This window comes from Hibiscus syriacus, unplaced genomic scaffold (genome assembly GCF_006381635.1).
Source record: "Hibiscus syriacus cultivar Baekdansim isolate YM2019G1 unplaced genomic scaffold, ASM638163v2 tig00111650_pilon, whole genome shotgun sequence".
Taxonomy (NCBI): Eukaryota; Viridiplantae; Streptophyta; class Magnoliopsida; order Malvales; family Malvaceae; genus Hibiscus; species Hibiscus syriacus.
In genome coordinates this window covers 1,476,032-1,490,247 of record NW_024063146.1, presented here as the reverse complement: position 1 = coordinate 1,490,247, position 14,216 = coordinate 1,476,032, and the positions used below count along the sequence as shown (strand labels likewise).

The window sequence follows — 14,216 nt, the reverse complement described above, 5'->3', positions numbered from 1 at the left end:
ATTGCCAACACCTGCTTTTTAAATCTCTCTCTTAAATTATGAGACATTATTATAATTCCAAACTTTATAAATGAGCCAGCACAGCTCTGTTCCTTCTATTGCAGACTAGTATATATAATTCATTTCATCTCCTTATCTTCTGAAAGAGACAGAAATGGAGAATTCATTTTTAAAATCCTTATTTGGGAAAGAAAATCAAACACTATAAAGCACAATTTCCATGCTCAATCTTTCTCTGAAGAGAAGATTCAACTAAAAAGAGGGATAAGAGTCTGAAAATGGTGAGTGGTTGGAGAAGAGCTTTCTGCACTTCCATTACCAAGAACCAAGACAGCCCAGTTTTACCAGAAAAACAGCAGCAACATGAGCAAAATAATGGCACCAAAACCTCAAGATTTAGCTTAAAGTTTGGGTTTTTATCCAACCCATCAACGCCCAGATTGCAATCTGAACCCGTTTCAAGTCCAAGTCTTCGTTGTCGAACCACTTCACACCCATCTTCTTCAGTTCCCAATATCCCCAAGCTCCGTTGCAGAACATCCCATTTCTCTAATCCTCCCTCGCCTAAATCCCCTTCCACTTTCTCCCTCCTCAAGACAACTCTTCGCCTTTCCAAAGTAAGCTTCTTTCTCATTTTGTTTTGTTTTGAGAGTCGAAATTTTGTTTATGATACTACTTAGTTTTTCTTTCCAGGGTGGTCGATGTGGAATCTGTTCACAAAGCGTGAAAACGGGTCAAGGAACGGCGATTTTCACGGCGGAGTGTTCCCATTCGTTTCATTTCCCATGCGTCACTGGCCACATCAAAAAGCAGCAACTTTTAAATTGCCCCGTCTGTTCCACCTCCTGGAAGGAGCTCCCTTTACTTGAAAAAACTAGTAAAGCATCTCTCAAGAACAGCAACACGAACACCAAGTCGTTTAGGGTCTACAACGACGATGAACCATTGGCCTCCCCTCTTTCCCTTTCTCAGTTTAATCCCATCCGGAAAACGACGACGTAGAAGAGGGATTCAAAGGGTTTTCTGTTACCCCAGGAATGGGAAAGAAATTGAAGTTCATCAAAGAAATGTGGAGGTTAGGTTGCTACAAGAGGCGGCGATGGTGGCGGTTGGGAGGAGTTATGAAAGTTATGTTGTAGTCATGAAAGTGCACGCTCCGACCGCCACGCGTAGAGTGAAGAGGGCTCCGATTGACTTGGTTACGGTATTGGATGTTAGCGGCGGTGGGGTGCGGTTGCAGATGATGAAGCGTGCGATGAGGTTGATCTTCTCTTTGCTTAACGAAATGGACCGTCTTTCCATAGTGGTTTATTCGTCTAGTTCGAAACGGTTACTGCCATTGAAACTGATGAGTTCCGACGGCCGGAGATCCGCCAGGAGGATTGTTGACGCGCTGAGAAGCAACGGACAGGGGATGAGTGTCAACGACGCGCTTAAAAAGGCGGCCAAAGTGTTGGAAGATCGGAGAGAGAAACGCCGTGGCAGCATCGTGATCATATCCGACGGTCAGGATAATGATCAGTCCCAGAGGAATTCCACCAATCATAACCTCCCAGTGGTTACAACCACGCGCCTGCCACAGTCAGACATACGCGTGCACTCCATCGGTTTCGGCACGTGCGGTCATGCTCCAAACGACGACTCTTTTTGTAAAATCTTGAACGGTCTTTTAGGCGTGGTGGTTCAAGATGTCCGACTCCAACTGGGATTCGTATCCGGTTCAGCCCCAGCCGAGATTTCATCGGTCTATTCGTCGACAACCGGACCGGCTTTCGTCGGGTCAAATTCGGTACGGGTCGGGGATCTACATTCGAGTGAGGAGAGAGAATTTCTGGTGGAGCTGAAAGTACCCTTATCGTCCAGCGGGTCCCACAGGGTGATGTGCGTACGATGCTCTCACCGGGATCTATTTACTCAAGAGATAGTCTACTCGAGGGATTACCGGTTGTTAATACCTCGACCGCCTCAGTCGGTACGACCCTCGTGTCACTCCATCGAACGGTTGAGGAACTTGCACATCAGCACGCGTGCCGTGGCAGAGTCCCGACGTTTGATGGACCGGAACCATTTATCGGGGGCACGCCACTTGTTGACCTCGGCTCGAGCCTTGTTGATGCAAACCTGTTCTGGTTCAGCCGAGGAATTTATCCGTAGGCTGGAAATAGAGTTAGGTGAGTTGAACTGGAGGAGCCGGAGAGAGAGGGCAAGCAATAATAATAGTGAGGCGGAAGATAAGACCGAGGCCTTGACACCGACGTCGGCGTGGAGAGCGGCGGAAAGATTGGCTAAAGTGGCCATAATGAGGAAGCATATGAATAGAGTTAGAGATTTGCATGGATTTGATAATGCAAGATTTTAAGTTATTTTCTTCTCAATGTTTATTCCACTGTTTTGATTGTGTCACACAACAAAATATTAGCTGCCAAAATTTTATAAAAATAAAAAAAAGATTGAAAATTAATTGCAGTGGAAATTAAGAAAGAAAGTGGAAGTTTTAATGTTAAGAAACAATTGAAATTTTAATAAGGGTAAAGTATATGAATGGTCCTTTGATTATAAGACATTATTTTCTTGAGTCTCTTAATTACTAAATGTTATAAAATTATTACATGACTATTTATATATTTTAAACTTCTCTTTTTCATTAAAAAAATCCCACCATCAAAGATATACATTCACTTGTTAACCGGGATATAATAAAATTTTATTTAAATAATGTTCATTGACACCATTGTTACTTTCAAGTATTGGTTCGACGTCATAATGTTTCAAGTATTAGCTTGACGACATAATGTAAAAAAAGAATCAATCCATAAAATATAGGTCAAACGGTTATGAGATTAGATTTTATCATATCTCAGTTAACATGTTAACGTTCAACTAAGATGATTGTTAATTTTTTTAAAAGAAAATGATGTGATTAGAAAATATGAATAGATGGGTGATCATTTTGTAACTTTTAGTAGTTGATGGGCTCAACAATATAATATTCTATATTCAAAGGATCATTTTGTAACTTTTTGTAGTCGAGGGACTCAACAAAATAATATTCTATAGTTAGGGATCATTTTGTAACTTTTAATAATTAGATGACTCAACAAAGTAGTACCTTATAATCAGGAGACCATTTGTGTACTTTACCCTTTAATTAAATAACAAGGATTAAATATACAAAAGATGTCAAACCTATGCTCGTTTTTTTAGTTTAGTGCATAACGTTTATTTTGTTTTAGTTTAGTGCCTAACGTTTTATTCCGTTACTCAAAATGAGTCAAGCCGTGAAGGACCGTTAGATGACTCAACATCCTTATCTCTTTTAAATTACAAAAAAAGCCTCAAAATTCATAAAATCCTCAAATCCTAACACTAACCTGTCGTTGTCGCCCTTTTCGACCGTGACCACCGTTGTCGACTGTATTGTCGTTGATTGACTGTCGAAATCGCTTAAGATTGCAATTTTCATCCTAGGGTTCACGGGTACAAAATGTCGATTTATCATCGATCGACCGTTGATCAGTCACGATTTCATAGGGGTTTTGGCAGCCAGAGGAGGTGAGGTCGGGTGGATCTTCGTCGATGGCAAAGGGCGGTGTGGGTTTAGGGGTTTAAATAAAGGTTTTCAAAATTTTGGTATTATTTCAAAATTTGTGTTTTTAAAAAATATATAATTTATTTTTTTAATTTTAAGTAAAAAAATTAAATTTATCAGATCGAGATATGTGTCACTTAACGAAGAAAATTAACGGTTCATCACGGCTTGACCCACTTTAAGTAACGAAATGAAATGTTAGACATTAAACTAGAACGAAATAAACGTTAGACACTAAATTGAAAAAAACGGATATAAGTTGAGCACTTTTTGTATATTTAAGCCAAATAACAATTATACATTTATTTTGATACTATAGTTAAAAAAATATAAAATTATAATTCATGGGATAAAATAGAAAAATATCTACTTATATGGTGTAAAACTCTTTTAGTTTTATACAAGTTCAGGATCGTTGAATGAGTAAAAATAGATGCACGAGATTAATTTTTTATTTTTTTTAAAGTGAACATCTTCTCATTTCTTATTTTTAATTTTAACTGTATATTTTCATTCATTTAATAATTTTAAATATGATGTAAAATTAAAATAATTATATTATTTACTATATGAAAAGTAAAGGATGGTGACTTGAATTGAAGGAAATAGAGTAGCAGATTGATAGGCCCTTTGGCAGGAAGGAACTGATAGTTCAGAGAACCCAATTTCCACCTTTGATCGACTTCTGTTTCTCTTTTTTTTTTTCTTTTTATCATTGCTCTCATTTGTTTTTATTATAACATACAAATGAAATAAATAATACTCCTATGTATCAAAAGAATTGGAATAATAATATAATTTTCAAAGTATTTTTCTTCCTTTCTAAAAAGAAGTGAATGATTGTATGGTTGGTAGGTTAAATCAAAAGAATATTCAAAATGGTAGGTTGGGAAATGATGAGATAGGAGTGGGACTAATGGATTTTTTTTTTCATTTCATTTCATTTCTGGTGTTATTATTATGTGAGCTGTGAATGAATTTCCTTTGCAGATGCCAAATGCTTGTTTTATTTTATTGTTTTTGTTTGATTTAAATATTTATTTTTTAGGGTAAATTATTCCCTTTTATTTATAGTCTGTTCGACTTTAGTCATCATTTTAAAAATTAAGGATAAATGGTCTCTAACATTATCAGTTCGTCTGGTTTAAGTCCCTCTGTCGTTAACCATTAACGAATATGTGACATAGTTGAGGGACAAAAATATAACATAAGCTAATGGTTGATGGACTAAAATTGAATAGATCAGTAACGTTAGGGACTAAAATCGAATGAATAGATAACGTTAAGCACCATGTACCCTTAATTTTTTAAATTGGTGACCAAAATCGGTCAGACCTAAAACAAATGGGATTATTCGCATAGTTTACCCATTTTTAATAATACAAGGTGATTATAAGGTAGTATATGTTTATAATCATACTTAATCATTGACAACGTTAGGCTTGTCCCAATAGATTTGGATGCCCTATGTTACATTTTAAAATGAGGTCCCAAAATATTTTATAACAAGACAAAATTGTAAAACATTAAAATTTATCATATTATGATTGTTTCTTATAAAATAAAAACTCTAAACATATGAAACTAAGAGAATGTCATAAAACAACTTTATAATTGTGACATTTTATTTAAAAATTATCATCATTCGAATGTTCTTATAAGTAAAATCAATATATTTTTTAAAATGCAGTACCTCTAAATTTTGGTGTCATGTAACTTATCACATGTCACACTTATCGATGAATTGGCCTGGATAACACATATACATATTGCAAACACAACTGTCTAACTTGATCTCAAAAGAGAATATTACTCTTTTTAATGTATGAGATTACTTAATAAATTCTATTTTTTTAATTGTGGATAATAAGTTTGATTAAATTCTTATAAATATTTGAAAGGGTTTCCAATGCTTAAGGCATCTCGAGGGATTGATGACTTGGAAAATGACTATTTTTTTTGAGTAAATTACGTGTTTAATACATAAACTATTAATTTTGATATGTTTTAATACCTTAACTTGCAATTTTTGAAAATCATATCTAACGTTTAATTTTTGTTTCATTTTAGTACCTCGTCGTCAAAAACTTAACGGCACTGCATTGTTTTGTTAATATATAATTAAAAAGAAAAAAATTTGAAAGTTAGAGTGATTAAATTAGGAGTAATTTGAAAGTTAAGTAATTAAATTTAAAAAACTTAAATTTAGTGACCAAAATATGAGTGAGAAGATAGTGGAGTGATGAATGATACAATTTACCCATAAAAAGGTGCCACATGTAAATCATCCGTCAAGTTTTTAACGACGATGTACTAAAACAAAATAAAACTAAATGTTAGATTGATTTTAAAAAAATTAAAATTTTAGATCTCAAATAGACTAAAACTGATAATTTAAATATTAAACGCGTAATTTTTTTTAATATAGAGTATAGATGTGCGGCTAATGTGTCCCGCACTATAAAGATTTGCTCTATTAGTGTCCAAATAAAGGACCCCAAAATCATCCAAATTGCACTAATTACTAATCAAAACCTTCCTAGTGCTTAGAGATGTATACATTAAAATGTTATTTTTCTTAGGTTAAATTACAAATTTAGTAATTAAAATTTATTCTCTCTTATTTTATTTATTTTTCTTTAAATCTTTTCAATTTAATTATTAAACTTTATACATTATCTTTTTTTTGGTTAGTCTGATGTTAACTTTCTAATAATGTCATGACGTGACTCAATTAAATAATTTTTTATTCGTTAAAACGAACAGGTTCCATTTGAGAGCAAGTGGTGGCTTCTTCTTCTTTATGCTGCAATGGAAATCATGGGTTCAAGGTGGTTGGTTCTGGCCTTGGCAACACTGGGTGGCTTTGCGTTTCTTAAATGGGTGTTGAAGAGCGTGAATCTGTGGGTGTATGAAACCCGGTCGGGGGATTTGCAGTACTCTCTCTCGCCGGATGATTTGGGTTGGCCTGTCATTGACAACATGTGATTGTTTTTCCGAGCTTTCCGGTTCGACGAATCCGATTCCTTCATTTCCAGGTACTTTTCATTACGCTTTTTAAAAAACGATTTAAACTTCTCTCAGTACAAAGGATGGAAATATTGCAGGTAAAAAGAGACAGAGCCTTGCGAGAATGGGTGTTGGAGGAAACATACGAAAACATGCATAGAAGTTTCGGTTCTGGATATCCATGAGGTTGGAAGTGCTTGATATTATCTTATTTAATATTATATATATATATATATATATATCCTATTAGCAAAGGTGATTAAACAAGGAATCTGGTTATCTTTGATTTGTCTAGATCCTAAAACAAAAGCTTGGTTGCACATCACAAAGACATGATGAGAAATTCGAAGGAAATCTAAGACTGACTGAAAGAAAGAGGAGTTAGTTACAGGCTTTTAGTCTTTTGTTCCACAACCTAAAACCAAACTAACTACTAATAATTTATTTCCAACACAAAACCCAATTTCAAGTTAGGTTGTTGGAAGTCCTGTGCAAATTCTTATAAAGGGCCTTTAGATCTCGAAGTGTGTGGAATAAGAGGAAACATGCTTATTTTCTGCATTTTGATCAAAAAGAGGAAAAATTTACAGCTGTATTACACTGAACAGGTCCACTTACATTGTTTTTTCAAAAAATAATTTTCCTTGTTAACGATATTCAAAGTTAGGATCTACAAAGTCATGGGCCCAATGATTTAACCACTACTCTATACCTATTTTTCTACTTATTAATGGAAACAATTGATAGACATACTCTATTTCGAAGTCTCTGTTTTTTGAGGTCCTGCGGCCGTCGCGCGGCTCAGCCATGTCCCTGTCAAGAGGCACATGAACCAGCTGCTCTTGAAATAGATGAAGTTGAGAAAGAAGAACAAGAAGCAACTGAGGTTGAGAGTGAGGTAAATACATTTGCAGCTTATTTCTTTGAACATGAAAAAACAAGGAGAGGAAGAGGGAGAGAGAGAGAGTTGACTTTTCAACTTAAAGATAGAGTCTAAAAAAGTAATTGATTTAATACTAAAATAAGCCAAGTAATCAATCTCTAATAGAGAAGACGATTTAGTGATTAAAAAATCAATGTATAAAACTTATTTATTAAATCGAAAACTTCTAAAGTATAGTGAGTAAAATAAGAGAGTAAAATTAAGTTAATAAATTTTTAATTTACCCTTTTTTTATTTGCCAACATTGTGGACCAATGTATAATATATTTCAAGGTGAAGAGAGACTTGGATATTCGGAGGCTACAAAAAATATTGAAATTACGTTCATTGAAAGGGTAAATTGAATTGGGAGTGTCTAACCCTGATAGATTGTAGAATTCCATCTAGATTTTAATCGACCAATAAGTTATATACTGATAGTTATGTGAATGAATCATATATTTACCCATATTTACCTTAATGATGGGTAAATATAGAATTATGTATGTGTGACTTGAATGCATTAATATGTCAAGAATCGATGTGTCTCAAGTTAGTAAGATGATGGTTAATATTAAGAGTGAGTATGTGATCAAGTCGAATCAAATCAAATAAAAAAATTGAGTTAGTTTACTTTACCAGTATTATTTTTGCAAAGTATTTATATATCAATGAATATCGTTATTACAGTAGATGAGTATATATAAGCCTAAGATGGAGATAGAGTTTTAATATACATAATCACATAGAAACCTAGTTATACACATGTCATAGAACCACAATTAGATAAGATATACAAGAATTATTAATTATTTATTTCTAATACACCATTGCAAGATGGATAATCCATCAAAGAAATCATTCTTGGATCGTAAGTGAAGGAAAAAATTTATACCAAGAGGCTTTGTAAGAGTGCCCACAAGTTGAGCTTTAGAAGGAATATGACAAACAAATAATGATCCTAAGTCACGAATAAAGAAAAAATCAAGCACAATATGTTTCATACAAGAGTGAAAGACCGATTTTTTTTTTTTACAAATATATATGACATTAAGATTATCACAAAAGAGAATGATAGTTTGCTAAGAGAAACTCCAATTTTCTGAAGGAGATGTTAAATTCAGCTTTTCTAGATAAACGAGAGAGAAGTTTTTGACGAGCTGGTTTTTATGAGATAACACTAGAACAAAGATAAATGAATATGTGTCATAACCGATTTTCAGTAGGAATACCAATTCGTCGTTTTGGAAAATAAAAATATTTTATGAATGTTGAAACGGTGTTTTTCTTAAAAATTAATTTTATTTAATTATTAAGTGATTAAAAAAATCTTGTCTCGATTAATTTAGCGTTTCCCTTAAAATAAAAAAAATAAAAAAATGGTTCGAGGAGTCACCACCAATCTTTGATTAGGGTGTGATTGGATACCCAAAACAATTTCCATCTTAATAAAAATTCGAATTTAATTTTACTAAAACAACATTATAGGTCTACGTTCCAAAGAATTGAATTTGAGAGTCGATTACGTATTGGGAAGGATTATCACCCCTACAGCGCCCTAAATTCGGTACCTAGTCGACTAATTAATTGTCTTTGCAATAAAATTCACGAGTTAGAATTTAATTTAATTTATGATCCCTTAAAATAATATTCTTTGAAATTTTGAACGAAACATAATAATATTTGATTAATTCCCATAGAGAGGAATAGACATCTCACACCTTAAAACAATCAATTCCTACTCCAATCGAAATAAAGAAATATTACAATTCCATTCTAAAATCCAAATGCATGAATGAATATAAAATAAAACAAGTTAAGTTAAAAAATATCAATCTTTTTATAAAGAAGGATGTTCGATTATTTAAAGACGTCGAGATCGGACATTTTTTAAGTTCTAACGATCTTTTCTCGAAGAATTTAAATTGACGAACATTTCTTTTTCTCCCGTTCTCAAATTTTCGGTATGGTCAAATTTTAAGGTTTTACTTGACGGGATACACTTTCATTTTAAAATTGTCGGAAGTAACTTTCTCACACGTTAAGACATCCACCCCACGACGACCTTAAAATGAAAGAGTATTACCCTTAGCCCAATTATTTGGGTGGAGTCGATTAATGTTTCTGAGTGTATCATACATATCTTGCAACAATCCACTTGCTAAATAGATGATGTATAAAATGACAAAGCAAATGTAAATGTACATGTATATATATATATATATAATTTAGAGAAATGTTAAAAAAATTGATGATGCTTGAGTTTGATTAAAATAATGTGTAATCTAAAAATTTAAAAGTAATATATACTAATGTCCCTAACACTACCTGTTGAGTTAATCGATTGATGGAATTGGCCAAGAGGGGGTGAATTGGCAATAAAAATTTTGGTGGAAGCTTTTGCAGAAAATTGAAAGAAATTGCACAACGATTTAGAGTGGTTCGACTTTCTCAATCAAAGTCTACGTCCACTACCTAAGCTATCCACACTAAGGATTTTCCAACAAATTCACTAATTTGTTCTTTCTTTTGAGGCCAAAGAGATAACCTTACAACACCCTCAAGAATATACCCCAATTCTTGAGAACACTCTTTCCCAAAGAGAAGATTACAAATTTGCAAACTTATAAGGAAAACCTCACAAGGTAAGATGTTTGCACAATTCTAGAACAAGAAAAGAACACTCACAAATAATTACAAATGAGCACAAATGGTGTTCTTTGAAAGCAAAATGAATATTGAAAGGAAAATTGGCTTGATTTGCACAAACTTGGTGTTTGATGCTTTCTCTCTTGTTTCTCTATGATTTCTTATTGCTTGATGTTTCTTGTTATTGATCAATGGCTTCTAAGCTTGCTTAAATACACCTTGAATCACTTCTGAACGTTGGGGATAATTAGAGAAAATAATATAGCCGTTTTAGTGTGAAAACAATTAATAAAACAGTTTGGAGCGTGGGGGGAATCGGTACCCCTATGGGGAATCGGTTCCCTGAGTGTAAAATTCAAATATTTCGACCGTTATACAAAGGGGGGAATCGGTACCCCCTGGTGGGGAATCGGTTCCCTCCGAGCATACTGGAATTCTCGGAGCCAAACCATTCAGGGGGAATCGTTCCCTCTGAGCAATCTGGAATTTTTGGCTTTGAAATGGTTCGAAATACTTGTAAAATTATTTTGAAATTGTTTTAAGATTAAACTTAATTTTACACTTTGAGTAAGGATTAAAAATGATCTTTGAAAGTTTTGGAGTAATGTTTTTGATATTCGAATAATTCTATCGAATATACTTAGAAAATCATTTGGAAAATCTTAAAATTCATTTAACTTAATTTGTTATATCGAAATATCAAAATGTTTTCAACAATCTCCCCCTTTTTGATATAACAAAACATTTTAGTAATTTTAAGATTTTGAAATCAAGTTTTGAAATTACTCCCCCTTACTTTAACACTTCTCCCATTTATCATTTAAAAACTCTTTAACACTTCTCCCCCTTTTTGTTAAATCAAAAAGACATTTTAAAGAATTTAAGTAAGGTTTTGAAATCATTTAGCCAATTGATTATATATAATATAAGTTGCTAAGATCACAAGCAAGAGAAACGTTAGCCATTAGTTTCATAATCAATATTCATAATTAATGTGAAATGGAAAAATTGGTCATATATCTAATCATGAAGTAAATGATGCAATAATGAATAAATTTAATCACACCAAATAGATAATTTCTAACCATTCATAAATCCAAACATTGAATCACATATCCGGATCAGGAGGAGGAAAATGAGCTCGCATAGCAGCCATTTCTTTAGTGAGGTCATTAATACGTGCGTTGGTTGCTTCATTATTTGCACGTATTTCTCGAAGAATTTCTAATTGTTGAGCTCCCATTGTGGATAAATGGGACTCTATAGAAGTAAAGCGTGAATCCATAGTAGCGTATCGAAAATCGAATGTCTCCATAAAGGATTGGAAATATGGAGGCATTGGATGCGTTTGTTGTGCTCGCTTTTCGGGCTGCTCCTCAGGCTGCTCAGGCTCATCTTCGGCTTCATCGATGTCTCGCATTAATTGCTCAAGCTCGAGATCTTCGTCAGCTTCGGGTGGAGCTCGTGAAGAACTAGCTCCCGGAGTATTTGTAGAAGATCGAACCCATTCACTGGTTTCCTTATCCTTAATCCATCCCGCTCTCGTTAAGGAAAGAAGGTTAATTTGTTTCTTAAGGGGAAAAACGGCATCTAGACCGACTCTAAGCCCAGCTTTGGAAAACAGATTACTCAAAATGCAACCGTAAACAAGAGATGAACATATTTTTTTGTTAGGAACAAGATTTACGGTTTCAACAATTTCAGCAAAAATAATCTGAGGTAGGTTGATTTTAATATTGTTTTCGAAACAATGTAACCACCAAAGATCTAAGGCTCTAAGAGTAGAATAACGACCTCCGGATGGTCGAAACCACCAAGAAATCATTAGATAAAGAAAACGTTCATGAAGGTCTAGGACACTTGCACTATCCCTTCTTTTATAACGAGATCCTAAAACCTGTTTTTCATTTAAAATACCATCATTATCTAATCCAAATGTATTGGCTATGTAAGCCGAGTCAATATATAAGAATTGTCCTAGAAGGTAGGAACGAATTCCTATGGTTTCGGTTTCAGTTTGGTTTTTAACACAAACGACATTAGAATAGAAAATACGAACAAGTTGATGGTAAACGATGGGGTTCAAGGTCAAAGAGTTTATCAAATTTCCACTCTTGTAAAAGAGGAAGATATTTAAAATTGATAGCTAACATAGCTTGACGAGAAGTAATATGTTCTTCCCGGATTTTGTAAGAGTCGAAATATTGATAATACCAAAAACGATGATTTCTAGGACCAGGATGATTGAAACACGAATTTTGGATGGTCAAGTTAGGATCAATGGAATTAGGATTAGAAATTGGAATAGGAGAAGGATTTGGTTGACGGTGTGAACGACTAGATGATGACCTAGCACGTTTAGGATTGGACATGGTTTAGGAAATCGGAATAGAATTGATAACCTGCAATTTAGAAAACACATGTATGCAATTCAATCAATCCCAAAACTCAATTGAGTCCTCAATATTTCAAGGTTCTCTAAATCAATCATAATGGGCAAAGTTTTTGGAAAACTTTTGAAAAATATGGTTTTGAGAAACAATATATGTATAGTTTTCATAATAACAACATAATTTAATCAAAACACAATAATTTGAAAATTAATTTTTTTTTATTTCGAAAATTTAGAAAATTTTGAAAAAATCTTGTGTTTTTGATGAAATTAGTTGTTTCTTTGAAATGTATTCGGCTTCAGTGGTAGATAATGCAACACAATTTTTGTTTCTTTGAAAACCAAGAAATTAGCATATTTCCAAGGAATTGGAAAGTATCGGAGGTGCTTTTCCTATCTAATTTGCATCCTCCATAATCCGCATCAGAAAAAGCATGCAAGCTAAAGCTAGAGTCTCTAGGATACCAAAGTCCTAAACTAGGAGTGTCTTTAAGGTATCTAAAGATTCTCTTAACAGCTAGTAAATGTGATTCCTTAGGACATGATTGAAATCTAGCACATAAGCAAACACTAAACATAATATCCGGTCTACTTGCAGTTAGATAAAGTAGAGATCCAATCATTGACCTATATAATTTAACATCTACACATTTACCTCCTTCATCTAAGTTAAGCTTTGTTGAAGAGATCATTGGAGTGTCATGAGGTTTCCCATTTTCCATTCCAAACTTCTTGAGCATATCTTTGACGTACTTAGCTTGATTGATGAAGATGCTCATCTCAAACTCACTTTGCATTAGCTTAGAAAATTCTTGGCAAAGAACATCATTAGTAGAACCAAATATTATATCATCAACATAAATTTGAACTACTAATAAATCTTTACCTTTATGCTTTAGAAACAATGTAGTGTCAACCTCCCTTTTGAAAAACCTTTTTCAATTAAAAAATTTGACAATCTTTCATACCAAGCTCTAGGAGCTTGTTTTAAGCCATAAAGAGTTTTTGTCAATTTAAGAACATGGTCTGGAAATTTTGAATCTTCAAAACCTGGAGGTTGTTCCACATACACTTCTTCCTTTATAAAACCATTTAAAAATTCACTTTTAACATCCATTTGATATAATTTAAATTCATTGAAACATGAAATGCTAATAACATTCTAATTGCTTCCATCCTAGCTACGGGAGCGTAAGTTTTATCATAGTCTATGCCCTCTTCTTGAGTATACCCTTGAGCAACAAGTCTAGCCTTGTTTCTCACTATATTAACACTCTCATCAAGCTTATTCCTAAATACCCATCTAGTACCTACAGTAGATTTATTACTAGGCCTTTCAACTAATGTCCATACTTTACTATCTCAAATTGATTTAACTCTACTTGCATAGCCATAATCCAATGTTCATCATTTAATGCTTCTTTAATATTCTTAGGCTCTATGCATGATATAAATGCAACATAATTACAAATATTTCTAAGAGAAGATTGAGTTGTTACCCCTTTTGATGGATCACCTATAATTTCACCATCCTTGACATAGTTGTACTCTCTTGGATAAGATACTTCCCTTTCTTCAATGGTTGGATTCTCAAGAGGATCATGAGTTTCCTCATTTTTCGTTTCTTCCTTTGATGATGGTTCTCCAACGTCATG

The 14,216-nt window shown here is 33.6% G+C and overlaps 1 pseudogene; it reads left to right on the top strand.

Moving 5' to 3' along the window:
- Nucleotides 1–234: 234 nt before the first annotated feature.
- On the top strand, nucleotides 235–2,388 carry LOC120166900 (annotated as a pseudogene).
- The last annotated feature ends 11,828 nt before the right edge of the window (nucleotides 2,389–14,216 follow it).